This window comes from Marmota flaviventris, chromosome 2, assembly GCF_047511675.1.
Source record: "Marmota flaviventris isolate mMarFla1 chromosome 2, mMarFla1.hap1, whole genome shotgun sequence".
NCBI classification, from domain to species: Eukaryota; Metazoa; Chordata; class Mammalia; order Rodentia; family Sciuridae; genus Marmota; species Marmota flaviventris.
Genome location: NC_092499.1, coordinates 100,038,330 through 100,050,957, shown reverse-complemented (window position 1 = coordinate 100,050,957; position 12,628 = coordinate 100,038,330). Strand labels below are relative to the sequence as shown.

General features: G+C 38.7%; 1 non-coding gene and 1 pseudogene across 1 annotated transcript; both read left to right on the top strand.

The window, feature by feature from the left end:
* Positions 1 to 736: 736 nt before the first annotated feature.
* LOC114085137 (U6 spliceosomal RNA) lies at positions 737 to 843 on the top strand. The gene has a single exon (XR_003581422.1). It is a non-coding gene; the product is annotated as a U6 spliceosomal RNA (small nuclear RNA).
* An 8,461-nt stretch (positions 844 to 9,304) lies between these two features.
* LOC114083650 (protein regulator of cytokinesis 1-like) lies at positions 9,305 to 12,185 on the top strand (annotated as a pseudogene).
* Positions 12,186 to 12,628: the final 443 nt, after the last annotated feature.

The window sequence follows — 12,628 nt, the reverse complement described above, 5'->3', positions numbered from 1 at the left end:
TCAAGTCTTGCTTGTCTTAACCTTTGTATATATAGAATCAGAACTCATTTGTGTCTGGCTTCTTTCATTCGACATAGGATTTGCGAGATTTCTCCATCTTGCTGGAGCTGATCCAGTATTCCTTTCTTCCCTCCTTCCCTCTTTATTCCTTCTTTCCTTCCTTCCTTTCTTTCTTTTTTTCCTTCTTTCTTCCTTTCATTAGTGAGTGAACCCAAGGTCTCACAAATGCTAGGCAGATGTTCTACCACGAAACTACATCCCCAGCCCCCAACTCTCCACCTTCTCTTTTTTTGAGACAGGGTCTTGTCAATTTGCTGAGGCTAGCCTCAAACTTGTGATCTTTATGCCTCAGCCTCTCGAGTAGTTGAATTTACAATTGTGTGCCTGGCTTGATTAATTCTTTTAAATTGAGGTGTAGTATTCCATTGGATAAGGGTACCACAATTTATTTATGTCTATTCATGAGCATTTGGGTTGTTTCAGCTTTGGGATACTATGAAAACAACCATTAAAACCATATATTACACAAATGAGAAGACGTAAGCACTTATTTCTCTTAGGTGTAAAGAATAGATTTGCTGGATCATAAACCAAATACGTGTTTAGCTCTGGTAGAAACTAACAAGTGCTTTTCCAAAGAGACATTATTTTGAGGGCCCCACCACACTAATGTATGAGAGTTCTGTATCCATGAAAAAAGTTGATATTATCAATCTTTTAAATTTCAGCCTTTTGGGTGCTCACTTCAGCAGCACATATACTAAAATTGGAACAATACAGAAAAGATTCATATGGCCCTTGTGCAAGGACAACATGCAAGTTTATGAAGCATTTCATATTTTTTTCTTACTGATATGCAAATGATGTTTATTGTTGTATTGCAACCTTGGACAGTCTTACATCACAACTATTGCTATGCTATTTGGAAAAAAATGAAAACAATAACAGGAAAGATTGAAAGAAAGCATACCATAACAAGCTAGAATCTTTGTTTTTTTTTATTATTTTAATCTGGGAGCGAAGCGGGTGTTGCAAAGCATCTTTGTTACTTGTGACAACAATCAACATACATAGAAGCTTTGTACAACCTAGATGATTGTTTCCAATGACTGTTGCTTCTTTCAAGGTGAAACAGAACTTATTGCACCCTATGAAAAAGACAACTACTTAGCCTAATTGGGTGGGTGAGGGTACTCTCTGTTTCATGGTAACCATAAGCACATATGTGGGCAGATGGACAAGGTCTGCAGGTCTACTTAAGGACCTATTTTACATGCCTTCCAACCTTATGCCCATTTTTTTGTTTTTGTTTTTGAATGTACTTTAAAAAAAGAAAAAAGAAAAACAAAATCTAAGGTTGTAGAATGAAAAATTTCTTCAACCTTAGATCCCCTCACTTGGACTTATTTTAGACTTTAGGATAAAAAAAATGTTTTTGCCAAGTTGTGCCTTTCCTTCTGAAATTGTAAATAAGTTGCTGCTTATTTAAAGACAGTCCATTTGAAGGTCCAAGACTAACAACCACTCCCCACAAGTCCAGATGCCTTCATCTTCCCCAACACCAGAAGAGGTAGCACCTGTTGGGGGATTCTTAGGTGACTTGATGTAATTTGCCAGTGCCTACTCTATTGAAGAACTGCATTTTCATTCTTGAGAAGAAACTCATGGAAGGGTGTACTTCCTATTGCAGATTCTTATTTTTTAAAAAATTTCCCTAAACAATTTATGCCAAGTAATAATGAAGATTTTTATTTTTCCCTGAGCTAAATGAAGGCTAACACAATTAGAACAGGGAAGTCCTGGGTGTGAAAGCATTAATTTATTTACATGATTTATTTTTTTTTTATTTTTTGTAGCCATAGCCTGTATTTCCCTATTTTATGACTGCTAAAGTATTCCCAGGCCTTGCTTTAAACCTAAGAGTTGTCATATTGGTGGGAACAGCTAGACACTGCCATTGTCTTTGTGATTCCTTTTTTAAAAACTCCCTTTTATGCATGTAATAATGTAGAGTAAATGATGAAATATTGCTCTAATGGTTGAATGGAAGGGGAAATAAACACCAATGTTGGGGCTGAGGATTTTTTCTGGCTGTGTGGATGCCCTTATTGAAATGTGGATCGGGGCTGGGGATGTGGCTCAAGCGGTAGCGCGCTCGCCTGGCATGCGTGCGACCCGGGTTCGATCCTCAGCACCACATACAAACGAAGATGTTGTGTCCGCCGAAAACCAAAAAATAAATATTAAAATTCTCTTTCTCTCTCTCTCTCTCTCTCTCTCTCTCTCTCTCTCTCTCTCTCTCTCCCTCCCTCCCTCACTCTCTCTTAAAAAAAAAAAAAGAAATGTGGATCAAGACTGTTACCCAAAGTTTTATCTCTTAGTTATTGCACTTGACTTTAGGGTTAAAAAAAAAATGTTTTCACCAAGTTGTGCCTTTCCTTCTGAAATTGTAAGTGAACACAGTAACAGTACCTGTTTAACTGTGCCATAGATGTTGCTACAGAGAACACACCAGTGTTCTCACTGTTGAGCTCACAATACCTACCAAATATGTAATCTATGGAGAAACCTGTGCAGAACCTGCTGATGCTGTGTGTCTGTTGGAAAATAAATTCGAAATATTTGCTCCTCCCCTGGCAAAAAATTCTTAATCTTTCTGGCCAGGTTTGGTAGTACACATTTACAATACCAGCTATTGAGGACACTGAGGCAAGAGGATTGCAAATTCATGGCCAGCCTGGGCAAAATAAAAAGTAAAAAGGTAAAGTGCTGGCCTAGCATACCTCAGGCCCTAAGTTTGATTCCTGGGAACACACACACACACACACACACACACACAGCATTTTGAGGGTGAGAGTAATGATTTCTTATTATGGTTTTAATTTGCATATTCCTGCTGAGTTATATAAAACCCTATTGAACTAAAGAAGACTAAGGAAAAGATGTGAGGTATATTTCATTGTATTCTTATGAGTTAAGGAAGTGAGTCATATTCTCAGATTATCTAAAATGGTAATAATTTAGTTCAATTCAATTTGCCACAGAAGCATCTGTCAACATCCTCTAGGGATTCCAAGGTGTGTAAAACAGATCCTACCCATGGTGTGTTACTACTATTGAGCAAGAAAGGCAATTAGGTCAACCAAGACTTGTCATGGGATGTGTAAAGCCAAATATCATGTGCTGGAGGAGTAAAGATGAAGGAGAAACTAATTTGGCCTGAGAGGAAGCAGTATTGTAAGAGGGTACATCTTGAAGAAGGAGCAGGAGTTTTTCTTGGTTGGGTAGACTTTGTAGAAAAGGGGAACATGAGAAACAAATACCCAGAGGAATGAAATGGCCAAGTACCAGCAGGGATCTGAGATGGCCAGAATGTGAAGTGGGGGAAAGGGGGAATGACTTGTAGCAAAGCAGAAAGTTAGTCAAGTGAAGATCTGGAGAACTTTGTCAGCACTATTTGGGATTTACCACACATTGTGCTTGGCATGGGGCTGCTATACAAGAGGTGGAGGCAAGGAGACTCCTTGAGCCCAAGGAGTTCAAGGCCAGCCTGGGCAACATAGAGAGACCCTGTTTCTTTTTTTTTTTTTAATGCAATTCAAACATAAAATAGAACATTATATTAAGGGATGGGATTATACTCAGGGGTAGAGCACTTACCTAGTATACATAAGGTCCTGGGTTCTCTCTCTGGTACTGTAAACAAACAAGCCAAATGAACAAACAAAGAAAAAAATCCGAAACAATTTGAGACTTTATCCTGTATCCTGGTAAGCCACCTAAGAATCTTCAAAGTATGAAAGTAACAAGATCAGATCAGAAGATTTGATATGATTAGAACAGAAGTTTCTGGCCTTGAACTCCTTTGGCAGTCTGGTAAAGCATATGAATTCCTCAGAATATAATTTTTAAATGTTTAAATTAAAATACATAGGAAATATAAATAAAAGAAATTCAATAACATTGAAACAGAATATTTTTAATCGTGATATTTGCTCCGGTATTAGCACATTTAAAAAATCTAGTGGTAGGTCTAATGTTATTATAATTTCAAAGTGGAAATGAGTGTAAGAGATGTCATAAAATAGACATATCAACTGTAATGTGAGGTGAAAATATCTGTAATTTTTGTTGGTGATAGTCATAAGCATTGTTAATGCTATGGCTTGTTGCTTATATTCATAGTAAAAAAATATACTAAATTTCACTTATATGTAAGTGAAAATACCCCATGGATTCTATACATTTCTCCCAGAGACCCCATGAATTCTATGTATTTATCTCAGGTTACATCCTCAGTAAGTAAAAGAAGACCCCTACTGATAGACTGGAAAGAAGGATAAGCTAGAAGGAGGGGCAGATCAGTTAGGCCATTTCAGTGGTCCAGATAAGACTGAATAAAGACTACAGTAGTGGAGTATAGGGCAGTGGTGGTATTTGGGAATTGAATCCAGATGTGGGTTGGGGGAGAGTTAGGGAAGTGCTTGGGGAACTGAGAGAGAGGAATGACTAAAGGACCTCACTGAGGTTTCTAGCTTGGGTAAGAGAGAGGATGGCACACCAAGACATACCAGCTTGTACCTGTATAGCAGGCTACTAATTGGTCTCCTGTGTCTTCCTTTGCCCCACTAGGGCCCAATTTCAACAGAGCAGTCCAAGTGTAGTCTTTAAACATAAGTAAGATGACATAATGTCTCTGTTCAACATCCTGTGATAGTCGAAGTCCTTTTAATAGTCATTATGGCCCCAGATGATTCAAATTTCCATCCCTGTTATTGTTTTGAATTTGGAAGTAGTGGGGATTGAGTCTCATTTCCTATTATTCCCCTCACCTCCATTCACTGACTTCCAGCTGCTCTCGCTCTTCTCAAACATATAAGGGGATGCTCCTGCCTTGAACCTTTGCACTGACTCTTCCTTCCATCAACCTGGAATGGTCTTCATCTAGGTGGTCATACACTGATTCCCTTAACTTATTCAAGTCTTTGCACCCTTAACCTCCTTCAGTTCACCCCTGTGAGGCCTACTCTTGACAACCCTATTTGGAAAAAAGCCTCTCAGGGGCTGGGGGTGTAACTCAGTGGTAGAGTGCTTGCCTCGAAGTCACAATGAACTGGGTTTGATTCCCAGCACTGCCAAATTATACAACAACAACAAAAGACTTATTCTAGATAGCTGGATGGTCTGGAGGTCAGAGGAAAGATGATTGGTGCTAGAATCTAGACTTGGAAGCCGATTACCGTGAGGTAGTTGTTGGCCAGTGAGACAAAATATATTTCTAAATTTGATTTTAAAAACATGAATTAGGCAGGTAGAGTGTCTCATGCCTATAATACCAGTGATTAGGGAGGCTGAGACAGGAGATTGTAAGTTCAAGGCCAGCCTTAGCAACTGAGGGTTAATACTGACGGTTAGCTCAGTATTAAAAAATAAAAATATATGCTATGGATTTTTATAATATTTTGGTAACGATACTGTTTTAAAACAGTGGTGTTTTGTCATAATGTTTTTTTGTTTTGTTTTGTTTTATATTTTCTAATCGATCCAATCACAGGCACTAGTTCAAATTTCCATGAATTGTTGCATGCTTTAATTCTAAGCAATCATATATTAAAGAATACTGGGCTAGGGGTCTAAGAGAGTCATACAAGGTGATGTACATGCAAAGTTGCAAAATTCTACCTTGTGTATTTGAAGGAATATATAAAAATGTGAATCAGTCACATTGTATAACACATTTAATTTAGAGGACACACCTAATCTATTGAACAAAAGCAGAGAGCTAGGTGTGAGAGAACATTAAAGAGAGTAGGCACTCATATCTGCTGTTCTCTCAACTAGTATCTTTTTCTTTGTAAGCATGAGAAGCAATGCTTGAAGAACCTATTCCATTAGTTGGTGTTAGTTTTCACATGCCTCTCTTAGAGTAAGCATTTCACTGTGCTAAGTGTAATTCTAGGGCCCTTCATAAACTTTTAAAATCAACTTGTTAAATTTCTTTAAAAAGTGCTTCAGAAATTTTCACTAGGATTTCATGGAATTTATAGACTGAGAATATTTATCTTTAAAACATTAACTTTCTTGCCAGGCGTGGTGGTGTGTGCCTATAGTGCCAGCAACTCAGGAGGCTGAGGCAGGATCCTTGAGCCCAGGAGTTCAAGGCCAGCTCAGCCCACATAATGAAACCCCATTTAAAAAAATAGATAATAAGGCATTAATTTCCTATCCAGGAACATGGTCTTTCTTTCCATTCATTTAAAATCTTCTTTTATGTAACTTTTTTTTTTCTCCATACAAGTCTTTAACAGTTTTCGACTAATAAAATGGTTTTATTGGTGTGGTGGTGCGTGCCTGAAATCCCAGCAGCTTGAGAGGCTGAGGCAGGAGGATCACGAGTTCAAAGCCAGCCTCAGCAAATGCGAGACACTAAGCAATGCAGTGAGACCCTGTCTCTAAATAAAACAGAAAAAAGTGCTGGGGATGTGGCTCAGTGGTTAAGTGTCCCTGGGTTCAAACCCTGGTGTATATATATATATATATATATATATATATATATATATATATATATATATAAATGGTTTTGTTATTGTGAATAGATCCCTTTTCCCTAACAATTTCCAGCTGGTGGTGGTATACTAGAAGCCACCCATTAGTTGGTTTTTTTTTTTTTTTTTTTAAGAGAGAGAATTTTAATTTTTTTTTTTTTTTTTTAATTTTCGGCGGACACAACATCTTTGTTTGTATGTGGTGCTGAGGATCGAACCTGGGCCGCACGCATGCCAGGCGAGCGCGCTACTGCTTGAGCCACATCCCCAGCCCTAATCCATTAGTTTTTAAAATGTAGATCATTTATTCGAACATAGCACTGAAATTCTATGTATTTACTAGTTTATAACCCTCTGAAATAGTCTCAGCTTTTCTAGTTACACGTACCTTATGTCTCTTTTCCTGTTTTAGTGTAGTGACCAAAACTTTGAATATAATGGTAATGATGGAAGTAAGCATTCTTGTTCTTGATTTTAAGGGACTTCTTGCTTCGAATGTTTCACTATTAGGTATGAGGCTTGCTATGAAATAGTGATAAATGCTCTGTAAGTAAGATTTTCCTCTCTTCTGAGTTCTCAAGGACATTTTACTAACGGGTATTTAATTTTGTCAAGTGCATTTTTCAACACAAGTTGATTATTTTCTATTTCCTTAGTATGGTGATTTATATTAATAGACTTCATAATGTTGAAACACTCCTGTATTTATAGAATAAACTCTCTTGCTCATGATGTAATATTCACTTAATCCACTGCTAGATTCTGTGCTAATAATGTATTTGGGATTTTTTCTTTACATTAATAAGTGGGGTTTGTTTCTTATATTTCTGGATGGATGGAGGAGTACTTTCCATTCTGGTTTTTTGGGATTATGTAGGTGTCGGAATGAAATGGGGAGTTTTTATCTTTTTTTTCATTACTCTAGGATAGTTTCTATAATAAATGACTTATCTGTTTTTTGATGGTTTGGTGGAAGTCTCAAAGTCTTTTCAGACTTTTTTTTTTTTTTTAGTACTAGGGATTGAACCCAGGGGTGCTTAATCACTGACCACTGAGCCACAATTCCATCCCTCTTTCACATTTTATTTAGAGACAGGGTCTCACTGAGTTGCTTAGCACCTCACTTTTGCTGAGGCTGGCTTTGAACTTGTGATCCTCCTGCATCGGCCACCCAAGCTGCTAGAATTATAAGCCTGCACCAATGCACCTGGCACAGTCTGGTGTATTTTTAAGGAGATCTTTGACCAACTGCTTTCTTAGATAATGGCTGGTCTATTCAGGTTCTCTACTGATTCTTGATTCCATTTTATAGCTTATAGTTTCTTTGAAAGTATCCATCTGTGCTCTGCATAGTGGCACCTGCCTATAATCCCAACAATTTGGGAAGCTGAGGCAGGAGGAATTCAAGTTGGAGGGCAGCCTAGGCATTTTTTTCTTTCTGTCTCGAAATAAAAAATAAAAAGGGCTGGGGATGTGGTTCAGTGTCAGAGCACCCCTGAGTTCAATCCTCAGTACCGCCCTTCCGCCCCACATCCATTTGTTTTAATTTTCAAATTTGCATGTTCAAATTATACATAAATAAAATTCTCTGGCCAGGTGCAGCAGGGCACACCTATAATTCCAGCAACCCAAGAAGCTGAGGCAAGGGGATGGCAAGTTTGAAACTAGCCTCAGCAACTTAGTGAGAACCTGTCTCAAAAGTAAAATAAAAAGGACAGGGGATGTAGCTCAGAGGTAGAGCATCTCTGGGTTGTATCCTCAGTACAAACAAGCAAACAAACAAACAAACAAAAACCCCTGACTCTGGTCATTAGTTAGCTTCTGTAGCTATATTTATATCATCTCTCTAATTTCTAAGGATGTTTGTGTTCTCTTAGAGAGATGCAGACATTTAAATAGCAATCTGTTTAACTGAAGACATGAGAGAATTTCCACAATAGTATTTTAGCAACCAAATTATATCTCATACAGCAATAAAAAGTTGTAGTATTTAGGAATGTGGGTATCTTGAAAGAAAGCCTGTAAAAATTTGAGTGGTAGGATATATCTAAGAACATATTTTCATTTCCTCAATGCTCAAATGAAATAATACCTAAAGAGTCTGAGAAACCTTGAAGAGCTTAACAGTGTTTTCCCCACTCTCCTCTTGCCCTGGGCCATCTTAACTCCACTGAGGAAGACATTCTTAATTTCAGTTGGTCTAAGAAATATAGTATTAAAATTTTTTGCTTGGTTATTTAGTTACCAACAGGATCATCACAGAATGCATCAATGTCAATTCCTTGACATTTCAATTTCACCAAACATCAGATCCCATCTAGTCCATTTTTCTTTAATCTAATTTAATTTAATGAATCACCTCTCTCTTTATTTTCAGCCTGCTATCTTGGGAAATCCATGCCATTAATTTTCAGCTTATCTCTTACTTAGGATGAGGAAAAATGTTCAGCCTTTTAACTTTCAGGACCTACTTTCATTTATAGGTAGCACATCATGGCTGTTGCAAAGTGCTACCCTGGAGTGGTTACCCCGAGCAAGATCTCCAGTGTGTGTGGTTGGTTGCTGCCCTTGAACCCTCATGGAGGATGTAGGGGGTCTCAATTCCCTTGGGCTACTTGGAGTGAAGAAGTGAGATACTGGCAGAGGAGTCCATAGTATGTCTCCAGAAAGCCCTAAATCATCTTCAGAAAATATGGGAATAGATTGGGATTCCAGAGGACCAGTTGTTATGAAAAACTGAGGTTGTAAAGAAGCATATCAAGGGTGTCCTGGATATGATGGTTGCTGAATAAGAGAGCCTGAGGAGAGGCTTATCAAAAACATATCCATCTGTCCAAAAGATCTGAACACCTGTGCGGTGAGTTACATTGATTTCAGGAGGAGGGAGAATCAACTAGAAAAAGATTTGCATGCTCAGGTAGAATTGAAATGAAAAAAAAAAAGGAAAAAGGAGAGAAAACAGGAACTGAAGTCACTTCAAGAACAAGATCAAGAATTGTGTGGGGCTGGAGCAGTAGCTCAGTGGCAGAGTGCTCACCTAGCATGCATAGGGCACTGGGTTTGATCCTCAGCACCACATAAAAATAACATAAAGGTATTGTGTCCATCTACAACTAAAAAAAAATTGTGTGAAATTCTTTGCATGCCCCACTATGACACTGACAGCATTTCTGTTCCCAGCTCAGAAGAGCTGAACCAGGTCAGACAATATGTGACAACATTGATGGAAAAAAGTATCTAGGCATGAGGAGTTTGTCAACATAGACAGATCATACTGTGTATGGAAGAATTAGATCACACACCAGACACAAGCTTTGAAAGAGATGTGGTATGTGAAGATGAAGATGCCTTTAGTTTGTCTTTGGAGAAAACTGCAATGCTATAAAATTTGCTGCGGCAGCTGGAAATACAAAAACCACAAAATGAAACCGTGTGTGAGGGACTGCGTGCTCAAATCTGGGAACTCTGGGACAGGTTGCAGATACCTGAAGATGAGAGAGAAGCTGTGGCAATGGTTATGACTGGATCAAAAGCCAATGTCAGAAAAGTGCTGCAATTAGAAGCTGATTGGCTGGAAGAAAATGCAAAACATGAAGAAAGTGATTGAGGCAATTTAAGTGGAGCTGCTCAGTATTGGGACCAGTGGTTTTATAGCCAGGAGCAGGGATGAGTTTTTGCCCCTTACTATGCTGAGGACTACACTGAAAACCTGCTCAAACTACATGATGCTGAGATTGTGCAGTTAAGAAACTATTATGTTCCTTGGAAAACTGGGAATGGAACTACCATTTGACCCAGCTATTCCTCTTTTCGGACTATACTCAAAAGACCTAAAAACAGCATACTACAGGGACACAGCCACATCAAAGTTTATAGCAGCACAATTCACAATAGCTAGACTGTGAAGCTAACCTAGATGCCCTTCAATGGGTGAATGGATAAAATAATGTGGCATTTATACACAATGGAATATTACTCAGCACTAAAAAATAACAAAATCATGGCATTTGCAGGGAAATGGATGGCATTAGAGCAGATTATGCTAAGTGAAGTTAGCCAATCTCAAAAAAACAAATGCCGAATGTCTTCTCTGATATAAGGGGGGGTGACTCAAAATGAGGTAGGGGGGAAGAGCATGAGAAGAAAATTACCTTTAGATAGGGAAGAGAGGTGGGAGGGAAAGGGAGGGAGAATGGGAATTACACGGAAGAGGGAAGGAGACCCCCTTTGTTATACAGAATACAGGTAAGATGATGTGAGGGGGAAAAATAAAAAGAGGCAGTGGGTCACATTAGATTAGGTAGAGAGAAGTGATGGGAGGGGAGGGGAGGGGAGGGGAAGGGGGAAATGGAAGGACAGCAGAATAAAATAGACATTATTATTGCTGTGGGTATATACATGACTGCATGACCAATGTGATTCTGCAACGTGTACACTCAGAAAAATGAGAAATTATATCCCATCTGATTCAAATGTATGATATGTCAAGATCATTGTACTGTCATGTGTAACTAATTAAAACAAATTTTTTAAAAAGACAAAAAAAAAAAAAAAGAAACTATTTTGAAGTTCATAAAGAACTCTTTGAAGGTTTCCAGAAAGTGGGAAGAGAGCTGGAGGCTTTTCTTAGAGTTTGGGAGAAAAGCTTCAGATCCAAGTCGATTTACAAACCGGGAAGGAAACCTTTTAAGAGAAGGAAAGCAATAAGCCAAGCTCTAGAGAAAGCTCCCTACGATAAAAGAAGAGTTGAAGGCACGGATTGAAATGTGGGAATAGGAGCAATCAAAAACATTTGTGGTGAATGGACAGAAATTCATGGAGTATGTGGCAGAACAATGGGAGATGAATCTATTAGAGAAAAAGAGAGCCAAGCAGGAAAGACAACTAAAGAACAAGAAGCAGACAGAGACAGAGATGCTCTATGGCAGTGTTCCCTGATGCCCAGCAAGCAGAAAGTTCTGCCTCCCAACACGCTGGGCAAAGTGCAGAAGCTGAAAACTGCTATCATGTCCAGTGCTACAGCCAATAGGAACATAGGCCTGTCTTTGCGGGGACAATCTACCACTGCCCTGTGTCTCGACTTCCTCCTTCTGGCAGCAAGCCAGTGGTCAGTTCCACTTGTTCTGGAAAGAAAACACCCTGTGCCAGTAGGCATGGAGCCAACAAAGAGAACCTGGAGCTGAATGGCAGCATCTTGAGTGTGAGAACTTTCAAAGGCTTCCAAATCTGAAGCTACTTCTCTATTCCTCAATGCAACCAACATTCAGGCCAGCCAGCCACTGTAGCTTCCTGTGCAGAGACTAGACTTAATTATGCAGGATTGTCTCTAGTTTTTCTTCAGTTTAGATGCACTTAAAACACTGGACAGGGTCTGTTACCATGGGCTTAACTTAAAGACATGAACAAGTATGACAGATCAAAGTCTGTCATGGGTTTAGTGGGTCCATAGAGAGTTGCTTTTATTTTTGACTTGAGAAATACCTTAAAACTTAGTTTAGGGGCTGGGGATGTGGCTCAAGCGGTAGCACGCTCGCCTGGCATGCGTGCGGCCCGGGTTCGATCCTCAGCACCATATACAAAACCAAGATGTTGTGTCCGCCAAAAACTAAAAAATAAATTAAAAAAAAAAAAAAAACTTAGTTTATAGCAGTAAGTACAAATATTAGCGTCTAGGACCTAATTTCTTTCTCTACTCCATGATTCTTTTTTTTAAAATTGTTTTTATTTTTTTAAATACATGACAGCGGAATGCATTACAATTCTTAATACACATATAGAACACAATTTTTCATATCTTTGTATATAAAGTATGTTCATGCCAATTCATGTCTTTATTATATGTGTACTTTTTTACAATTCAATTTTTATTACACATATATACCACAATTTTTCATATCTCTGTATATAAAGTAGGTTGACACCCAATTCGTGTCTTCATACATGTAGTACTTTGGATAATGATGTCCACACATTCCACCATCCTTGCTCATCTTCTGCCCCCTCCCTTTCCCTCCCACCCCTCTGCCTATCTAGAATTCATCTATTCCTCCCATGCTCTCCCTCCCTACCCCATTATGAGTCAG